At 37.4% G+C, this 22,125-nt stretch overlaps 1 pseudogene across 1 annotated transcript in view; it reads left to right on the top strand.

The window, feature by feature from the left end:
• The window catches only part of LOC309670752 (potassium voltage-gated channel subfamily KQT member 1-like), a 438,140-nt pseudogene that overhangs the window by 209,523 nt on the left and 206,492 nt on the right, over positions 1-22,125 (top strand). Inside the window, exons 3-6 of the transcript in view lie at positions 5,882-5,957; positions 8,558-8,652; positions 9,643-9,683; positions 18,894-18,955. The product of the transcript in view is annotated as a potassium voltage-gated channel subfamily KQT member 1-like (transcript). The remainder of the gene's footprint in view (positions 1-5,881; positions 5,958-8,557; positions 8,653-9,642; positions 9,684-18,893; positions 18,956-22,125) is intronic.

Below are 22,125 nucleotides of genomic sequence, written 5' to 3'. Positions count from 1 at the left end.
GATGGAGATAGCAAATGCCACAAAATCTTCAGCAAAAATAACCAGATGCCAAAATGCAGTGCCCTGTGAACATGTCACTTCTGTACTGTTTTCTACTTTGCCTGGGACTGTACCTGCTGAGGAGGGATTTGCAGAATATGCAGCATTCCTTCATAAATGGAGGCTGTCAGCAGAGCTTGATGAAGTCAAATAGGCCTCTGGGCTGCTCTGTTTTGAGAGAGGCCAATCCTAATTTATTTACAGTTTTGAGTCAAACATGGACTTGAAAAGAAAAGGTTCAGATAAGGATATAGTTAGAATAGAGATGCGGTAGGTTTATGGTACAATTGTGGTTACGAATAAAGGGAAAAATAAAGTTGTGCCAACATTTTCTGAAATGTTCTCTCAGGTTTCAGCGCAAATGACATCTTATAAAACTTCCATCATGTAAGTGCTGGAGATTCTACAGAAGTATCTGTTCTTCACAAGGCTTTGGTGAAATGTTACAAGATTGGAAACCTCTTCTGTTATATTTATGTTATACTTCTCTGCTCCTCCTGGCTTGGAGTGAGGTCTGGAATCAGAATCATTGCCTGATGTTTCCAGGTGTTTCCATGTCAGATTCAAGCTGCAACCTTCTCTTAACTCGAGTGGTTTAAAAGGCTTGAGGCATTATGTCTGGCTTTGCTTAGCTGAAAGCAATACTAATTTGTTTTCATTTATTGGTGGGAAGATTTTTTTTCATTTGGACGTTGCATCTTGCCTCAGTATTTAAAACACATTATATAAGCTTCTTGTCTTTACGGTTCTTGTGCTGAGAACCATCTCTCTCCACACATCTCTCCATTGATAGAAAGTCCACATAGTGCCTGTGACTGCTTATGGACTAACTGCTGTGCCTGTCTGTAATAAACTCTCTAATTTTATGTCCTTTATGATTTTTATTTTCCCACTCTTCTTCTCCCCCAACATCTTAGTCATGCATGCTATCCATATGATGGGATAGTGACACAGTTTAGCTACATTTGAATATAGGTGATATTTGTCTTGCTAAATATTGCTCCTCAGTAACAGTGAGAATCTGCAGTTTAATGAAAAAATCTCACCTCTGAACGTCAGTGGCCTGTACTATGTGCATCTGGAGACAAAAAGTACCCTGTGATGCCAACATTTCATGTTTTATATTGACTCCGGTAATGCTTTTGGTGCAAATAAGGCTTGCATTATATTTTACCTAATAAAATATCAGCCCATTTGAGATAATCGTACATGAGAAAAATTAAAGTTATGACTGAGAATCAAAGTTGTTTCCCAGAAACAGAGCCAGAAAGTGAATACTCTTAATTAAATGTGATGGGAAAACAAAAAGGCAGATGGAGGACTGAGCTTCTCAAATAACTTCTTTACATTTCAGTCCCCATCACTGACTTAGTCACTGTTTGTGCAGGCTTAGAAACTAATGTCAAGTGAACAACTCCAGAATAGATGATGCTGTATGTTACTCTGGGCAGGAGGTACAACCTGGATAATATCCAATGACCGGTATTAAAAGAGAGTTAGTGTGACTTCATATGTGTTTTCCTGCTAAGCAAGCAAAACATAACAAATGAATGAAGCTCAGCATTAATCCAAGTACTGTAAGAGTGTATCCAGTTTTGCAAATTGGGACAGAGAGCTATAATTGACCTTGTTGAAGTGGCCTTTATTTTCCACCATTCATGATCAAAGTAGTTACATTATACTGAATAACTCTTCTAATTCACGACACCTGCATAAACGGCAGGAAAACCAGCCTGGAATGTGCATTCCACTATCTGCAGCCATCCTACAACACAGCCTGAATAAAGTCCTTCCCCTTGTCTCTACTGAAGTGAATTCTAATGATTAAAAACTGCTTCTGGACTGAAAGATGTATCACACGGGTAACAGGCTTGTTTGGAGACTTGAGCTATGCCTCAGCATAGCCTGGAATAGTTGTAACTGCCTGGGTTTAGGGTCTGTTTCCATATCTGTTTTTCACTTAAAACATTCCCTGGCTGTTCCAAAGCACATTAAGCTGAAAGTGATCAGACCGCATACAAAAGAAGAAAAAGAGTAGGTCTGAACTGGCCAACACAAGCTTTTAACAAACGGAGTGGTATATAAAAAGAAAAGAAAACAATCCATGTGGATAGTTTCCAAAGTTGCTTTGGGTTTGATCATCTGTCTTTCCTCCTTTGGCCTAATTATTTTCAACTGAAAATGTTTGGCTTTTTTGGCTTAGGCTACTGCCTTTCTGCAGTTAAAAAAAAAAAAAAAAAAAAGTCTTAAATGCATCTAAGTGTTTTGAGCTAAAAGTAGTCACTTTTCACAGTGCTCTCTGAGCCACACAGAGAGGACTAAACCTGGGGCTCCAGTGCTTCCTTGGCACACAGCTGTCCCACCAGCTGCACAGGCATACTCAAAACCTGCATAGGGGAAGGTTGAAGCAGCCAGCAAAAAGGGGGCCCTTTCCCCCTCATCCACTAGAATAGTTGCTGGAGAGTTACCCAGCATCGGATCAGGGTGCGGACTTGTTGTTAACATATATGTTCCAGGCCGTCCACCCACTCCTCCTTTCCCCTGCCCTACCACAGTGATGTGACAGCCCAGGAGTCCATAAGCCAAACTCGGAAAGAGTAATTAAGGATATGTTTGACTGCTTTTAAAATTGAGAATATTGCTGAGCAATCAGTTAACGGAGAGGTAAGGAATACATGCTGTTTTGCTAGTGGGTCCAAGGCTTGGGTCCTACTTGAAGACATAGTTATAAATGATGTCACTATCATTTATGTATCCAAGTCTATGTTATTTCAATAGACATTTCATGGTATCCATTATAGTTACACATGTTACAAGCTTCCATTATTAATTTTTTTATGTGCTCATAACTTTCGAAACCCCTGATCACTTCTTTTCAAATGTCATTTTGTTCTCCTTTACAGTCTTTTGGTGGAAGGTTTTAGTAAAACCTTCTTACCTGTTGTTTAGGTTATAAGACGGGAAAGTACGCTGTTGTCTGTCAATAAAACTCAAATCATGTTATTTTCAGCAAAACATCCACAACAAACAACCCACCCAATAGTAACACCCCACCTTAGCACAGACCCCATCCTTATGAAGTCTAGCCTTTATGCTTGGTTTTATGGATAAAGGTTTTAAACTATTTAAATGTTTTTTAATGTACTGGAGAGCATCTCCTAGTGTCTGTGTGTGCCACTGCCCTCTGCTGCACAAAGGCAGGAGAGCTTGGCTGCTTTCATAGGGGCAGAGGTGTGGTCACCCACCCGGGTTTCTACTTAGAGCAAGTGCTCAGGTCCTACTGCCTTCCTTTGTGAGCTAGAGCTATGAAAGTAGTTAAATCTTCACCTCCATGGGAGTTAGGCACCGTAACACCTCAGAAGATCTGTCTGTTTCTGTCTTCTGTCAGTAGTAAATATGATGCAGGAGGAGTGTGCAAGTATGGTGTCCACCACAACACCCCTGGGGTTTTGTTTCATGAGTTGCGTATCTCAAAATACCTAGGACATTCACTGCAAGCAGTGTTGTGTTTCTATTGAGCATTGCTAAAGCATGACCTAAAGCATATCTGGCCTTTTGTTCTCTCCTTTTGTACGCTTCTGGCATGTAACAGACTGACACCCTCAAGGCTGAAAGGGTTTTTCCTAATCCAAGTTTTTGGGCTAAAATATAAGGCTAGTAGGATAAATGTCTTGGGCTAAATACAAGGATAAATGTAACCTGGACAGTAATAGCTGTAATTATCCATTCTGGACATCAGTGCTAGGAAACTATGAAAATTGGCTAAAAATCTCTGAAAATGCTTAGAATCACAGTCAGCCACAGTGTCACAAAGACCCATATATGATTTTCTTTTATATATTTCACAAATACATAATGAGGCCTGTGCATCAGATTCCAAGAGTGTCAGCATCATGGTTTTGGACGCTTAAACTTGATAACATACTGGAAAAAGTTTTGTAGCCCTGATTTCTGCTGAAGGAGGGGAGTTAGGAGGAAATTACTGCTTTGATTTGTTTCAGTCTCAGACTACTTGAAACTTATCTATCTGAGGCTGTTTAAACAATGCATAAACCATCTCATGTGGATTACCCAAAAGAAAAAAAAACACCAACCGTCTTAAGTATCTATATGGAGTCTCACATCATTTAGAGCTAGAGGATAATTTCAAGCTTTTATCTTAACTGGAACATGAAAGAGGTAGGTTAAACCCTAAACGTTAAATTGTGGTTCTTTTCTGGTTCATATATATATATATATATATATCAAGTATATGCCATTTACAAGCAGAATGTTGTCTCAATTCTAGTCACCAGTCACAGGACCTCAGCTGGGGCCCTGAGTGCCAAGCTGAGAGCTTTCCTTTCACCATAATAAAGCTCCTGTAGCCTAAAATACCGGTAGGCCATCAGTTACGCTTCTGAAATCCCTTTGATGGGCTTACACAAATGCAAAGATTCATATTTAACAATGCTGTTGATGGTATACAACAATGATGGTTCTTGAATTGTGCTCGCCCTGCATTGTCTTCTGTGTGTTTGCACGTGTGAGTGTATATGTATGGATATGTGCACAAATATACATAGAGATATGAAGTGTGAGGATTTATGTCATAGATATCTGAGTTTCACAAACATTTGTGCATGTATTTAATATTAAACTGGGACGTGAACTAGAGCAAGGAAAGCTTATTTTAAAAACCTTGTTCCTGTGGATGTGGTATCTCACCCAATCAGGAGCACTCATTTTATCAAAGAGAAATTATAAAACTTAAAAATTATGACAGTTCTTAAATACAGTCCCTGATTGTTTAGCTTTTATTTACTTCACTTTGAAATAATACACTGTAATCTTTACAGTTGTTAAAGACTTTATCTCTAAACTGTGACATCCAAGTAGATGGCCTAGCCAACGCTTTGTTTCCCCTGGTCAGATACACTAGTAAGATGCAGCAGATTGTGTTTTCAGGAGACTTGAGAAACTTACTGCCAAGCTTTCCTAGGATTATCATCACATGTCAAAGATGATGTCTGTATAGAACGTAGACTTCCTAACAATGTGGCTTCCTTGCAAGGCTTTTTTTATTTCACTTATTTTGAATGAATGGAAAAGTCCATTGGGAAGGAGTCAATTCTTAAATAAAATACTTGTTCTTACAATTACCGTATTCCTGTTTCCTCTCTACCCCTCCAAAATTCACTGCAAATAAGAAGGTGTGGTAGTTAATTGCAAGCCAAGTGGTGCAATTAATGTTCTACAAATACAGTATCCTCTGGGTGAAGTGATATTGCTAAGTTATAATATGTCCAGTTCCGTGTTTGAATACCAATACAGATGGCCACATGCACACACGCGTGTGTGTGCCAAGAGGGTGTGTTGTAATAATTTTAGTTTTTTTAGATGTGATACTTCAATTTTTCTTCCCTTCCTAGAGAATTCAAAGTACTTTTTAAAAGACTTAATTTCTGTGCAATAGAGCTCATGGTCTCAATAAAAGCAAAATAAGGAATGCAGTCATGGTTCTAAAAACATTTCACATTCTTCAAACTGATGCCAGTTGTATGCATTGACAGTAATCCTGTCTAATCCCCTCCACACTTATTATCTTTGTACACCTGCTTTTATTGTCTCACTTATCAGTTTTTTATACTTAGAAACACGATAGACAAGAGGGTAAAGCAACAGAACAAAATACACATGCACACACAGTGTGTTATGCTACAATTTTGCATTTTGTCTACAATTGTAGACATAAAACATATTTCTAGATTTTGGTGCTTGGAATTAACATCTTCCATTAAGATATTTTTCCTACTTCTCCCCCCTCCCACCCCCCCCAGTGCATGTTTGTCTTTCTTGGCAGATTAACTGAAGCACTTCGAACAGCTGTAAAAGTCATCAGGAGAATACAGTATTTTGTAGCCAGAAGAAAATTTCAGGTAAGCAGCACCATTAAACATAAGTACAATATGTAGGCTTAAGTATATGACATTGAAAGTGCTCCGAGAGTAAACTTGTCTTTGGGCACATGGTTGTAATAAGTCAAAGATACTGTTTAGGCTCTCAGCCTCATACTTAACCCATGTGGATTTTTTCATAGCATGGGCAAAACTATCAACTATCCATGGGTATAGTACGATATGAAAACCTTCTGAATTTATGGAGTGAGCATAGTTATATTGTAAATACACCAGAGAGATAAAAACTATGGGATTTTCTTTTTTTTTGCTAAAGAAGATTAACGACACCATTCCTGGAAAATAAAATCAGTAGGATAAAAATTAGGATATTTCAAATCACAAGGCAACTAATGTTCTGAAGCTGTCAGCCAATAGCATTCATGCCAAACTTTAAAAACTGAACTTGATCAGTATATGGGGAGGATTCTCTGAGTTGGTGTTAGTGAAAGGGAAGAAAAAGTGGAAGTATCTTCCGTTTTTTTCTTTCTTGGGTCTGTGAAATATAGTTTATAGGACTCCCCATGCTAATTAGATTTTGGAAGTTCAAAGCTGGGTGGTATTATTTTGAGTTTTGCATTAGGAGCTCTAAGCACGCTGGATGTAGACTGCTGAGCCAAAAAGGCCAGGATTTGGGATTATGGACAGAATGGACAGAATGAAAGTTAAAGAAGTTCTTCAAGTTCTGCATTTACCAAACCTCCCTGGAAGCCCATTATCTCCCTCCTTAAGTTGTATTGTTACTAGCATTTCCTAATAAAAACATGACAAGAGATTGTGCTGAAGTTTGGCAGGACAGAAGATGCTCGGATATAAAGCTTTATGGGAGAAGAGGAGAGAAAAATGGTGAAAGTTGGAAGGATATTTTTACTATGCTTTAGAGAGGACTCAGAGCTGATGATTTGGTAAAAGGGATAACAGATAGAGGACTTCTTTTGAGGGAGAAAATAAATTTCGCTGGGAATAAGTAGAATGAATTATGCACATAGTAGCCCATGGGGAGAGGGGAGGGAGGTGGGGAAAAATCCCCAGCACATCTAGGCTCTGTGCAATGCATCATGTTTAAATAGAGAGTGTCCAAAGGAAAGGACAGAGGATTTAGCCAAAATGCTCTCAAAGCACCCCCGCTAGTCAATCTAAAGAATGATACTGGCACTGTTTCTCTGGGTGAAGACAATGGGCTGCTTTTCTGGCCAGAAATAGTGATGTGTCAGCGTCTGCAAAAAGTGAAGCTGGGGAAGGCAAAAAAAAAAAGGTGATAAACTGAAAGCTGAAACCTCCCTCCCCGGCAAAGTATCTCTTCTCACAAATGCACACAAATGTACACGCACACTACTAAATCCATGAACTCTTCTGAAAGTAATAATGCAGGTAAGTGTTGACAGCTGAGCGCAAAGAAGGCATTTTATCATGAAGAGCTTTTGCTTCTTCATTCATTTCACAGGATTTGTTTCCATTCCAGTTCCATGCTTTCATTTGAAATTTCTAGGATCCTGTGGCTGCCTTCCAAGCATGACTCCAGCACATACTGTAGGTGTTCAATGCATGTGTGCAGTGGTGCATGCTAATGGTTCTGGCTGAAGCTGTGGCAGAGTGGAAACAGACAAGAAGATGACTAATGAGCTGTTTTCAGTAATTTCCAATTAGATTTGCAGTTTACCTTTCTTTTTTTTCTTCTTTTCTTGAGGCGGAGCCAAAAAGGAGACATCTTGCCCCACATTTCCCGTAGGGTTTGGTACGGCTCTGAAAATGCTGTTATTTTCAAAAGGATGTCATTTGCATTTATTCCACCACACACACACACATTACTTTTACTTGATAAACTTTTACCATGGTGCACTTTTTATAGTCACATCACTTTATGCAAATTCTCTAGACTTGTTTCAAAATTCTGCCTTAGTAGTTACAGCAAGAAACCAGAGCTTGGCAGAAGCAACTGGGTTCTAATTAGAATGGGAATACAGTTGGGCAGATGGCAGATTTTTAGCTCTCTTGCATTTTTTTATCTGTCCTTTTTTTATTTATTTGAATTGCACCTTTTTTTCTGACCTCATAGGTATCATTAAAGACAAAGAAGCGCAAAACAAATCTATGTGCAGCAGTCTGAAGACATGAAAAGCATCTGTCCTCCCAGTCACTTAAGCAGTAATAATTCTGTCACCAGACATCTTTAGTGGTGTTTGATTCTGGATCTAAGTGTTGGGCCTATGTCCTCTGTCGTAATGATTAACATATGGGTTTGGAATAAGCAGAGAGATATCGCACATGATAGTCATAGATAAATTACATATCTTGTTTTTTTTGTTTTTTAAATACACTGTGAAGGTCTAATATTTTGCTCAGTACAAAGTAACATTAAGACATTACTCTAGCTGACAGTAATAGGAATCATTTGGCTCCATCTCCACAATAAATATGCACTCCTACAATGCCTACATATCTTTTATTCATTGCAACAACCACTGCAAAATGGTAAGAAAATAACCTCTGGAAGATAAAAAATAGAACGAAGGCCTGTCTGAAGTAAAAATCAACTTTAAACTATACTTGCCTTTCAATCTTATGTATGACTCCTTTCACAACAAACTCGGAAACTGTATGATGTACGTGATGTGATTGAATAGTACTCAGAACGACACCTCAGTATGATGGTTTGGATTAAAGAACTTCAAAGAAGGTAGGTCCTGTCTACCTCATGAAATATTTGATTTCTCTGGTGCCAGCTGGCCTTAGGAGAGATGTGTACTTAATGAACAGTAATTGTCCAAAATTGCAGGCACAACAGGGAGCACAATATCTAGAGGATTTAACTTGGAGTCATTTTTAACCCTTTTTATGACTGAGTTTATAATTATGCTTTACCCTCCTCCTCTCCTCCTCCAAGTGAAATTAAAAGAAATTAAGGTGCATGCTGTGAAGTTTATAGTATGAAGTAAGATTTTCTGCCCTCGTCTTAGAAAAGGATAACTTTTCAAATAATGATTTACCTTTCTATCCCCTTTCTGTGGTTCTCCACAGCTGAGAGAAATCTGGTTTGCTTGTGCTCCCCTCTCTGTCTGGAACTTTTCCCTTCCCACATTCCTCTTTGCACATGCTTTCTCTGAGTTTTGGGATTGCAGCTGAAATATTTTGCCACAAGACTGTTATCTTCTGTTTCAGAACAAAGTGCTTTTCTCTACAAATTAATACTGTGGACTGGGACACCAGCTGAACTCCTCTGTCCCTTACATGAAATGAGAAAAAAAAATCCTATTGAATGGAATCTACTGTGTCAACATGTATAGATATTAAATCCGCCTGCAAGAGATTCAAGGAATAGTTGGAAATGTTATTAAGAAGTCATTTTGTTTGTATGCTTTTTATTATTAGATTACATATGACAAAGGAGAAGTATGTTGTAGTTACAACATGAAAGTCTAAGAAATAAAATATTAGTATTCACAAAAATAACAATAATAATAGGGTTTGAATTTGGAAAACAAAGTCTAAAGAACTAACTGCTGACTATGTGCAGAAAATCATTTAGGCTCATGTTTTTACTTGTTTAGTTGTAGGTATAAAGCTACCATAAATTCTCAGGTAAACTATGCTCCTGTACTTTTCCTAGCAACAGATTTTAAGTTGCTTGGTTAATTGCACTGTTGGTAATTCTCTGTTTGCTTTTCAGGTTGGACAGTTATTTGGGAAAGCCAGGTCTTTTCCTCCTAGGTATAGTGACGGCATTTTATGTAAAATTATTAGCTTTATAACTTCATGAAAATACCTGTGGCTACAGTAATATGGATTTATAATCCAGCGAATTATGCATGAATATACAGTTCTGTTAACAAGACCTGGAATGACTGTTTAAAGATAAATACCTTGCTTTCAGGTGATAGTGGAGTAAATGGAAATAAAGAATAAATGTTAAAAATGTATATCAGTACACAGTGAGTTGGAAACATATTGTCAGAATTTTTTCCACAAAAATATTCTTTCTAAATCTTTTGTGTTGGGGTTAGACTGTAAATTGGTTCCACTTATAAGATTTCTTCCTTCCTGAACAACCTATGGATCTTGGTTTTGTAAAGCTCAAGGGAAGATCAAGGGTATCATTCAGGAAGAACTCTAGCCTTGAAAGCTAGAGTGATAGAAGCAGTATGAAATTTAATCATAAAAAAATGCAAGATCAGGCACAGGGAAATTAATAAAAAAATCTCCTATGTGCTAATAACAGTGAACAGTCTGGCATGTCTGAGAAAAAGAAATGCTTGGTATGCTAATTAATTGTAAGCAACCACCAACTGCATGTAAGAAAATACTGTTATATATCCATGAAAAAATTAGTCTGATCCTAGGATCAGGAGAGATATTTTCAAAATATACAGGGAAGTTTACATGTCTTTGCACATGACTCGGGTACGCTTATGTGGCATATAGTGCATAAATTGGATTCCACATCTTTAGGAAAGACTGAGTGCAACAAAAATAGGGAAAAAATGCTAGGATGAGTAGGGAAAAGGCGAACCTATTCTGTTCATGGGAAATAGAAGTTTGCCCTTTTTAAGCTAGCAAAACAAAGGGCTGGAAAGAGTTGTCTGTTAATTCTGCAAGGGGAGTAATTAATTGTGAGGCAAAAGAAGTACGTAAGTGAAAGGACAGTGCAAGTAGATGAAAAAAATGTTTGTGAACGGCCCATAAACACATTTAAGCTGAAAATGTACAGCCAGGAGGGAAGTCCCTGGTCATGCACAGTGATGAGATTCTGGGAAAACCTTGTGGTGGGAATCATGGAGATCAGAAACCTGAGTGCTTGCCTGGGAAGCACTGAAAGAAACGTTTACTTTTTATTGCAAGAGATTGACCTCAATTTCCACAGGCCCTGTCTCATTCTGTATCCCTGCAAGCTCAAAAGTGACTTGGGAACTAAAGTCTCATACCCCCAAGTGACTTTGAGCATGGACATAAGAGTAACTGAGGGTGCCAACATTGTTTCAGAGCTTTTAGAAAATATCATATTATCAGTGGTTAAAACAGTTTGTACTGTCAGAATGAAGAGCATCTCTCAAAACACATATTTAACATCTGATTGCTGCAGAAGACCCAGTGGTAGAATCCTCTTTCCCTGTAGCTGAGCTGGTTTTGGACCACAAGAAAATAATCTGTCAGTTTAAACATATCTATAAATATTTGTGCTTGGGAATTCATTCCACAATGTGCAAGCTAAATTTATGGAAAAACTTTGCTCATCTCCAAGAATGTATTATTTTATTTCAAATGTAACTTTACCAAATTAAAACTGTAATTTGTGCTCAAAAAGACTAGCGTTAGAGACACATTTTATGAAACAGCTTCTTGTTTCAGAGGTGAGGAATAATTAGAAGTGTTGGCTGCAAAGCAGCTAATTGTGAAATAATGTTCTGAGCAGTTTGGGAAGCCAAAGATGTTCAGGAGGTTTTGTCTCACCAAATCAGGGGTCAAAAAGACCATAGCAACCATTGGTTGGATCTTAAATGGGTTTATGGATTTGAATAAATGTTCCAACTGTTCAAGTGTTGCAAAGAGTCTAAAGTGCTGAGGAGAGCCATGGGGTTGTGTCCAATGATTGATTGAGTCCTGGGCAACTCCTTTGCAAAGCCTACACTAGAACATTGGACAACAGAAGCAATGTGAATGATCTACCTGTAGGCCTGAGGTTACACAGCAACTGCTGTACCAACCACATCTTAGAGAGATAGCCTGTAAATACAGTCCCAGATTATTAAGGGGGAAAAAAAGTTCAAGTCAAAATCTGCCACACGTTTTTTATCATTCATCATTTTTTTATCAAAAATTCTTGCTTTGACTTTTTGTGGAAAAAAACCTACTGGCTTTCAGAGGTAGGATAAGTTGGGTTAGGCTCATCTTCAGTATTCATGATGGATAGTCTTACTGTGGAGAGCATCATAGGACTTCAGAGATATTTGGGAAAGCCATAATCATCCGGAGAAGATTATGGCATCCACATCCATGCAACTAGCTTCCCCTGTTAGTCTTTTCCTGCAACATTACTGCTGAGTAGCTGCTCTGAGACAGCTCTCTTAGATGCAAAAGCATGGTGGCCCTGCTAAGAATGATGTCTGCCTCCACAGCATGCCAACTCTACAAAGTTATATCTCTTTCAAAGACATACAGCTCTGCCCTCAAATGGACTGAATAAAAACTGACTGGGAAATGGTGGTTAAGGATGAAAAACCTGGTAAGCTCAGTTATGGATTTGCAAGACCAAAACCAAAAGTTATTTGATCTGGTAGTTATTTTATCTAAACCCTCCACAAATCCAAAAATAAGATAAGTAGTTCCAGATAAATGGTCTGCAGAACTAAAACTAGGGTTAGTTTATGATTAGTCCCAGTATTACCTAACCCACCAATAATCAAGTGACGAACAGTGGTGAGTGGTTATACTATTGGTCTGCTTTGGGTGGAAACAGACTCTTGCACTGTCCTACTCCTCTGGAAAATAGACTTCTTCCTGAGTTTTCCTCAGAATAGATGGCTTATTCTGCACTGAAAATGTATTTTCAATATGATGTATTTTTTTCAGTTCAAAGGCAAAAAACCTCATTTGTAAACAATATGGGTGTTTCCTGCAGATTGTGTTATTTTTGTATTGATGGCAAGCAAAAGAGAAATGATAATGGAAAGAAAATTAAACCGCCAGGGAGAAAAACATAAGAATTTTCCTTTACAGCTCCTTTTTTTTCCTGTTTTATTATACTCCCATTCAAAGAATTTTAAGGTCTGATTCCAAGCCCATTGAAATGAATGGGAGACTTCCCAGTGACCTCAGTGCGTTTTGGATCAGGCTGTTACTGAAACCCTGTTGTCAACTTTGATAGTACTATATGAAGTAATTGCAGTGTGACTATAGTATTATTAGCTTTCAAAAGTGAATGATGTCATAAAAGATCCAGAATCTGAATTCACTGGAAGCAATTACTGTTATTTTTCAATTTAGTTTCTCAAAGATAAAAAGCACCAAAAGCTGTGTTAAAACAAGATAAGGGTTCAAAAAAAGAATAAAAGCCGTACTGGGTCAGACCAGTCCTGACTCTGACGGAGCCAAAAGCAAGGTGCTTTGGGAAATGTATAAAAAAAGGGCACTCATAAGCCTCTAACCTTCCTGTAAGCTTTCAGCCATTTGCAGATCAGAGAATTCCTGACATGGTTTCTGTGTATTTAGCAGTCCTAACCCGTTTGTCCTCAACAAGCTTGCCCAGTTTCCCCTGTAAACTTTTAACATCTGTGATATTTTGTGATGAGAATTTTCATGATTTAAGTTTCACATACACATATTGGGAGGAATCCTCCCTTTCTACTTGCTTTGGTCTTGGCATCTACTAGCTTTCTTTGAAACTCCTAGTATCAGGAGTAGATTTAAAAATATTGAGATCATGAATAAATTTTCCGAAGATTTGAATCCCATTTTTATGAGTATACCCAGAAGACTGTCTTAGTTTCACTGAAAACCCATCTCAGTGTTCCAGGTAATGCAATTTTGTAAGATGAAACAAAAGTTCCTGTAATAGTAAACAAACCCCTTAATAATTGGAAGTGTTGATATAAAGGCAAAGCACATATTAATAAAATTTATTGAATTAACAAAGCAGACACTTATGTAATGATACAAATAAGAATAGTGTAATACTTGATCATGACTACACATGATGGAGTTAATTGCTTTTGAATGAAACTTTTGAGACTTACTATAGCTTTTCAGGGGCGAAGGTGAAGAATAATGCCAAGGCAAAATAAAAGATCCAGTGTTCGGGTTCAGAAAAGTATGCAAAAGGCTGATGTTTATCTGCAGTTCATCTGAACCTCTTGTATCCCTGGAGAAAAAGGTTTTCTTGTAAAATTTTGAGAATTCCATTGTTTGGGGGTTTTTTCCTTAAATGCTACCTAAGCTTTCTGATGCTATTTCCTTCCCAGCTGTTAAGAAGAAATTGGGTCACAATATCTTTTAAAGCATAATAAATACACTTAGTTTAATTTTTGTGGGGTTTAATATTTGAAATGAGAGATACCCTTATTTCTGCAGGAACTGATTTATTCCACCCCTCCTGCAGCAAAATCCATGGGTACGTGGTCTAAAATAAAACCACTTAGGACATCTTACGTAGCTGTCAGGTGTTCACAATATTGTCTCTAAAAGTTAACTTCATCCTGCCATCAAATCCTGCCATTAGCATCTTCTGGAGGAAGGACAGAAATGTGATGTAGTTCATAGCAGATTCAGTGTATATAGCTTCTCTCTAATAAATTGGTTTTATTGTTCCTCATGAGGTGCTTGAGCAAATTGTGTCATTTCAGAGGCTGGATAAATGAAACAGGTAGGCAGACAGACCTTTTGTTTAGGGCTGTTTTATTTGTTGAAAGGTGATTGTGTGTTTTTAGCCTGGCAAGTTACTCAGTGCAGCTAGATTTCTGCAACTTGAAAAAGCTAGAAATTTCTACTATCAGTGTGTACTGTTGAACTTTCATCATGGAACAGTCAGCTTTCTCACAAAGTTTTCTATGTTGCAGCCTTCTAAACTAAAATATTTTGGTAATTTACTTTTTAAATTTTCTTTAGGCTGTCCAAGAGAAATCACAAGTGTCTGATCTAGGACTATGTCTTACCTATTTTTAACTTCTTCTCCCTATCAATTGTAAAAGGTTCTGGCTGACAAATAAAGAGACTCAAGTCAGAAGTCATGATGCCTAAGGAAATCTTGTTATTTGCTATTTTATGAAACCTGGAGAAGCACACCTGGTTTATAAACATAAGAATCTAGATCTTGCCATAAGCTCATCACAATTTTCCCTACATAGAGCTTTTACAGAGCTGAAACAAATACAGGTCCAGAAGGTTATAGTTGCATTGAGTTAAACAGAAGAAGCGATCTGCTTTCTGTAGTTCCAGTAGTGAATTTGATATAATTTGCCAAGGTTTTGAGATGTCTTTAGCAATCTGGAGTATTCTAGATGTATCCTAGCTTACTTCTAGCTGTATACACCATAAAAGTAAAAATGAAGGAAGGATTCTTACTCTGTAGAAGTAGAATAGATCATTTCCAGCTTTTATAATTTTCAGACCATCTGGCTGCAATTCTTCCTCTATCCTACTGCTCCCTATAAGTATTTTCTCTAACCAAAGAAAAAACTTTTCTTAAAAGTTTTATATATTCTGATGAGATGGAGAACACTGAATAAAAAATTGATTGTGTTGCTGTCCCTCATTTGATTTGCTCTTTTCCTCTTACTCATTTCAGATGGTAATTACTGTTTTTTTAAAAAGAAAACAGATTTGAATAGCAAGTAATATGTCATTTATATCATGTGCTGCCATTTGGGAAAACAGTAGGAGATGGCTTTTCATGTTTTCTCAAGTGGTGTGGGGAATTTTTAATTTTTTTTACAAGAGGCATCTCTTGTTCACTAGAAAAAGAGATTTGCCACCTTTGTGAAAATGCTAATGTTGTTAAATTGTTAAATGTCAAAAATTGTTAAATGTCAAAAAAATGTTGTTCTGAAAGTAGTATAGTATGTATACTCAGGAAGGCAAAGACTTTCAGGGAAAAAAGTTACATATTGATAAAGACGAGAAATGGACTAGATGACCCAAGAACTATTCAGTTTCCTGAAGTATAATGCCTATTGCTTATATACTAGTGTTTTATCTGATTCAAATCTAAGTATATAAAATGATGGTTTTGTATCATACCAACCATGTGATACAAGCTTGTTTTTTTTATTTCTGAGCTAAAATTTGTCTATATTTATTTTCATCCAGTTTAAATAATTGTGTCGTCTTTCATGATGATCATGCGTGTTTCCTTTGTGTCTGTGCATTCCACGTATACATATACACAGTTACTGGAATGCTTAGCTGGTCTATCCTCTGTTGTATTGCAGACCAACATAAAGAACAGACACAACTCAATACTAAAAGAAAGTTATTTTTTGTTACAAAGCAAAGAATGTAAAATTTAAGGCATTTCAGATTTATAGTTAGCCATGCAATCTTTTCAACTATGTAAAAGCAAATAATCTGATGTAGGAAGTCTAAAATCATCTATCTTGAAAAGACTCCAGGGAGAAAACATAAACATGAGATAGAAATCAAATGTACCAGACCAAAATGTACTCTCCGCTCTTGTGAGACCTCACCTGGAATATTGCATCCAGCTCTGGTGCCCTCAACATAAGAAAGATATGGACCTGATAGAGCGAGTCCAGAGGATAGCCACAAAGATGATCTGAGGGTTAGAGCACCCTTCCTATGAAGACAGGCTGAGAGAGCTGGTGTGTTCAGCCTGGAGAAGACTCCAGGGAGACCTTGTAGCAACTTTCCAGCATCTGAAGGCATCCTACAAGAAAGGTGGAGAAGGTCTTTTTACAAGGGCATGTCATGATAGGACAAGGGGTAATGGTTTCAAACTGGAAGAGGGCAGATTTAGAATAGGTATTAGGAAGAATTTTTTCACTATGAGGGTGGTGAGACACTGGAACAAATTGCCCAGGGAAGTTGTGGAGGCCCCATCCCTGGGAGTGTTCAAGGCCAGGTTGGATGGGACTTTGAGCAACCTGGTCTAGTGGGAAGTGTCCCTGCCCATGGCAGGGGGGTTGGAACTAGATGATCTTTAAGGTCCCTTCCAACCTAAACGATTTTATGATTCTATGAATGATATCTGAACTTCAGCCCACCCTTCTTACCACAATGCTCTGGTTATTGTATACACACCCCATTTAGCTTTAAAGATGGTCTTTATTAGAGCAAAATACTTGTAAATTAGAGCTGAATGCTGATTTAAATAGAGTCTAATAAGAAATGGGAAAGTCCGCAGCCTTTTGTGACTTATACAGCCTGCATGCCAATGAAGGGGTGGACATGACACAGCTACATGCATGTATATCATTCTTTTCACTTCATCTGATAGGAGTGCCACATGCCACAAAATATCTTCTCACTGCTTATCTGCTGCTTATTTTCTTGTTTTCTATTCCACACCAAATTGGAGAATAACTAAAATAGGAAATATTATTAATGTGGTTTGGTTGGTTTGGGCTGTCTTGGTGATTATATGAAGGATGTAATTAGAGCTCGTGAGGAAATTATTATTTTTTAAAAACAAAAAGAAAAAAACTATTGGAATATTTTTCATGTTTGGGGGGCTTTTTGGTTTTAGGCTTAAAGAAAAACACTACCTACCTGTGCTGTTCAAATCACATCCTGATTTAGAAATCCTTAAAGGCATGTTTTTACTGGTGTGTACTTTGAAAGAGAAGTGTCTACAGATTTACTAACTAGAAAGTAGACAGCAGAGTCAATTATTTCATTTTAGGCAGAGATGAATACATAGATAAACTTGAGCCTCAGCCACTTATATTTTAAGAGGTTTCTGTGGTTGTGAACTAATGAATGATAAACAGCATACATATATGAGCCAAGCTATGTCATTTATTTTCTGTCCCCACACAGTGTCCTTGAACAATCTTTGAAATTTTCTCTCTGTACGGTATTTACTCCTCCAGGTTCTCTGATGAAACATTTCTCCTTTCTAATGTCTGCTTGGAACTCTCAAGGGTCCATGACCTTTTGAATACACTAAGTGGTCTGTAGAGGAGAGGAAAGCAAAACAAGTACTCTTGCCAGCATTTCTTTTTGCTTAAAGTCTTCCTTTAAGGTTGTGGTGCATACAGTACATGTTACCTTTGGATGAACTTTGGTGCAAATGTATCACTAAACATATCAACATTAGCAAATGTATACACTGCTAATGGTAATGGTAAAGCAAATATCATTCACTGAGAAATGCAAGAATGTGAGTTCCCTGCAGAATGAGCACACATACAGGCAGTTACTGATGCACTGTAAATTCACATCTCAGTCTGCCTACCAGTAAGCCCTTCACATTTTGCTCATGCCGTAAGCAAAATGGACTTAAATAGCTTTAAAAACCAAAGCTCAACCACTCATACAAGTGGAATAATTTATGGAACAAACAAGGAGTGTTTATTCCAGCCCGGTATTGGAAAAATAGTTTAGTGGAGAAAAATGTGTCCAACTTCCACTGGCATAGGCTTCGAAGTTACTGTAGTATTGGGGATTGTTTGTTTTTCTCTTGTGGTTATTTTCTCCTAGCTCAGAGAATATGTGGTTTTGTGCTTCATTTCCTGTGAAATAACACCCCCAAACTATGGCATTCCTTTGCAATTGGCTACGTAAACACAAAGAATAGACCCCACTTTACACAGTTTTCAATCTTGGCTCCCAGCCTCACTATTTGCAGTGTGCAAGTGAAACAAATCACAGAACTGGGCTTAAATAACCAGGTATCATGAAGGCTAGGAGGGAAAATGAGGATGGAGATGCAAGGGCTTTTCACAAGGTCGCTCATTTGCAGAGATAGGTCTCTGCCACTCCAGCTCTTGAAACTCTGGACAGTGCTGCCTCCTACATATACAACCTCAGTTGAAAACTATTCTGATGTCTTTATATACAGAAAGTGTACATTGTTCATGTCAATGATATTCAAAATGCCTAGGGTATGCCTAGGGAGCATGCTTATTCCATCTAACTACGTGCAGTTAATTGAGATAATTAAACAAGGAATCAATTTACCTCAGACACTATCTATAGTCTTTCATGTACACAGACTACCTCTGCCAAGGTCCAGGTTGCCTTATAGACTAACTTAATCTTGTCAGTTAGAAAAACTAACTCCCTTCTCTCCAACTACCCTCTTTCACTTCTGTACACTATGAAGAAATTCTTTCTTGTTATGTTCATGTTATTTATACTGCCCTAACACTTTACCAGCTTATTTTTTGCTTTGAATACCATAGATATAATTCTTAGTCTGAGTTTATTCTCCACCTAATGAATGTCTTATTTTTATTCTTTTTTATTTAGAAAAAGGGGTAGACAAAGGATACTATACTGTAGGAGCCAGACTGATCCAGCTAGAGGATAAGGTAAGTGCATGAAAGCTTTTTTTTTTTCCTGAGTAATGATATCTGATCTACAGATGTGAAAGATAGTATCTTGGCATGATTTACTTTAGAATTACAGGGCACTATAACAAACAATAATATCCTAATTTTTGCAAGGGAGTTGAAGTATCATGTGCATGTTGTTCAGCATTAACCATTTACCTGCCATACAGATTAAGTTCTTGATTTTAAAAGGGACTACTTTCATGTTGAAGCCAAATCACACATCTTGTAGATAAGTACTGTGAGCTGACAAGGTGTTTGTCATACCAGAATTAGTGAGTTAAACAGAAAAGCTAGTATCAGGGGCCTTTGTAAATAGCAACACTTGCTGACTCAGTTAATAATCTTGAGGTTCTTTAATGTTTACTGCATTTTTCCCCCTGTGCAGTTATCTTTGCATCAATTCTGCCCCTCCCCCACTCTCTTCTTTCCAAGAATATGTTCATCTTTGTTATTAATTAGAGTTACTAAGAAGTATGCCTAAAGGTCAAAGCTCGGTGAGGCTCTATTGTTTTAGACCTATTCTGAACATCCTCAAGAGCTTTTCCCACTCAAGTGATAACAAAAGTACAAGTTTGCTTAAAACTAGGAATCTATTTCTCTAATAGTTTTATGGTCAGCTCTCTTACCTACCCCTAAAATATGGTGTTCCTAGAACAGTGTTTTCTGTGGACAGTAACAGCACGGCAGGTTTGGTATGTGGTATGATGTAACATCTGAGACAAATGTCCATTTGGATTTAACATAACCATTGCCTATTTGTATCCTTGTCTTACTCAAATTTGTCATGCAAATTTTCTTTTCACTTTTTTTCGGGGGAAGTGAGGCGAGAAAGAAAGAGGAAGGAAACCTTTCATTATTCTAACGAAGAATTGTGCCTCTTGCCAAAAAGCAGAAATTGAAATTAAACAAATATCATTTCTTACTCTATTGCCTAATACCTAATGATCATTGCTAGGAGAACATTGGAAAAGGACAGATTTTCTTTGACTTTTAGCTTTCTTGGACAGTGTCAGAGAATCAGCTTCACAGATAAAGACAAATTATCTGAGTTAACTTTTAAAGTGGATTGGTCCCTTGTGGTTCTCTCACTCATTCAAAGTGAAAATGGCTTTTTCAGATTAGCTTAATTCACTTCAAAAGAAGTATGTTGCTCTCTAGCCTCTGTATATTCTGTAAATTCACACCACTAGTTCATTCAGATTTCTTGAATGTGCATAGATAGAGAAACCCACAATACAGATTTGAAAATTTAGCAATAAAAGAATCTGACATAACAGATTACTTTGTGTGAGAAATATTGCTAGTGTTGTAAATACTTCCGGAAGCAGTTGTTCATGGTCTCCTGGACTGCTCTATATTTATGAAGAAGAGAGGTCAGAAAGTTATTAATATATCTGGCATTGGTCTAGCTTTAGCACAATATGCTGTGGACTTGATAACTTTTTTTCAAAGGCTTAACTAGAGTACTGCAGAGATATCTTGGTCTAAGAAAAGGAATGTTACAGGAGATGCCAGTGTACACAGCAAATGCTGCAATGAATGATCTTTACAACTTAAACCTGTTAGAAAACAGAACTCTAGCTGGTTTGAAAAGGTTATAATTTTCATCAATATTGCCTCGATGTAAATGCATGGAGATGATGAAGCAACATGGTTTCACTTTCTCATGTTAAATGTCTATTGTAAGCATGTCGTAACAGTCTGTAGCAGAGATTCACAACAATATTCTCGGAACAACAGTCAAAGATTAAAAAGTTTTTAAAATTTAAAAAAAAATGGTATAGCTATCTTAACATCATTTCAGCATGATCTAAATATAGTTGTTGCAAGCTTAAACCATTAGTGTGGTCAAGACCTAGGTGCCGTTTTGTTTGAAGAATTAAACTGTAGTGCTTTAACTGATGACATATTGTATGGGAACTGGTGATTTCTATCTCTCTACTTATTGTTCTGGAGAAGACAAATAGAAGGGAATAAAAATACATAAAATTATTTTCATAAGATGACTCCATAAAAGACATTAAATTTTTGCAGCTTCCTTTTCATTCTCAGAACAAACTACTAATGTAAAATAAAATGCCAGAGAATAATGGAACCCAGGGTATTTGTTCTGTCAGTACAAATTAGCCTTCTTTTAGGTGTGCAGGGCTTCATTCTCATTTTCCTGTCAAGAAAGTAGACACAGTACACAAAAAGAGAAAACATTTGTTGTGTGGGTTTATTTGGGGGTTTGGTGGTGTGGGTTTGGGTTTTTTTATTTGCATCTTTTTGGCACATTAGGCTAAAACACATATGTTTACATAGTGAAAACAAAGTTAAGCTTCCCAGATATCTCTATTTTAATAGGACAATAGAAACGACCGCATCCTGCTGTCAAACCACTTCCCCTGAACTATTTTCCCATGTCTCATGGGCTGTCCTGCTTTAATAGTTCACTGTGTAGTAGCTGCTCTGTGCCCAAATCTGAAACAATATTGCAGTCAGCAAGGACAAGCTGGGTTTCAACCTCTGAGGAGAATAAATGAAGCAAGGGCATGTCTGACATCAGACTCCAGCTGGTGGTGAAAAATGATCTCCTGCTTGGAACCAGAAAACCCTTGGGATCAGCCTCTTCCCCCTGGAGAAATTTTTTGTACATTTAGTCACCCAGTATAGTCATGGCAACCTCCCAGCTGAGTGATGCATAAAATGACACATTTTTGGACAAAGGCCAGTTGTGTAGATAAAAATGCAGTGTGGATTTGAATGTTTCATCTGCTTAAAAGTCTGTATCGATAAGGTATTAGTGCACCTCTAGCCCAGATTGATCTTTCCCACCAGCATTTTCCAGTTCATTTGTTCTAGTTGTTTCTCTGAAAGGGAATCAGAATGTAATTCACCCATTCAGAGCTATGTGTTGTTTTGCATAAAGCCATAATTACTCTCTGTATAAATTTTGAGTGAGAGAGAGGGAGAGAAAAGTGTATATTTCTGATGGGTAAGATGGGCTTGATTTCCTTTAAAGGCTTGTTACTATTAGAGTTAAAATGTGGGATTTGCTGTGTAGAACGGAATAGGCACAGATTTCTGAAGTGGTTGCTTAGTGACAGATAAAAGCTTTGAGGCAAAAATGTTTCAAAGATTCAAAGATAGCCTTCCATTCAAGT

The sequence above is a fragment of the Vanellus vanellus genome (assembly GCF_965231255.1).
Source record: "Vanellus vanellus genome assembly, chromosome: 1".
Taxonomy (NCBI): Eukaryota; Metazoa; Chordata; class Aves; order Charadriiformes; family Charadriidae; genus Vanellus; species Vanellus vanellus.
This window is presented reverse-complemented; position numbering and strand designations above follow the sequence as displayed.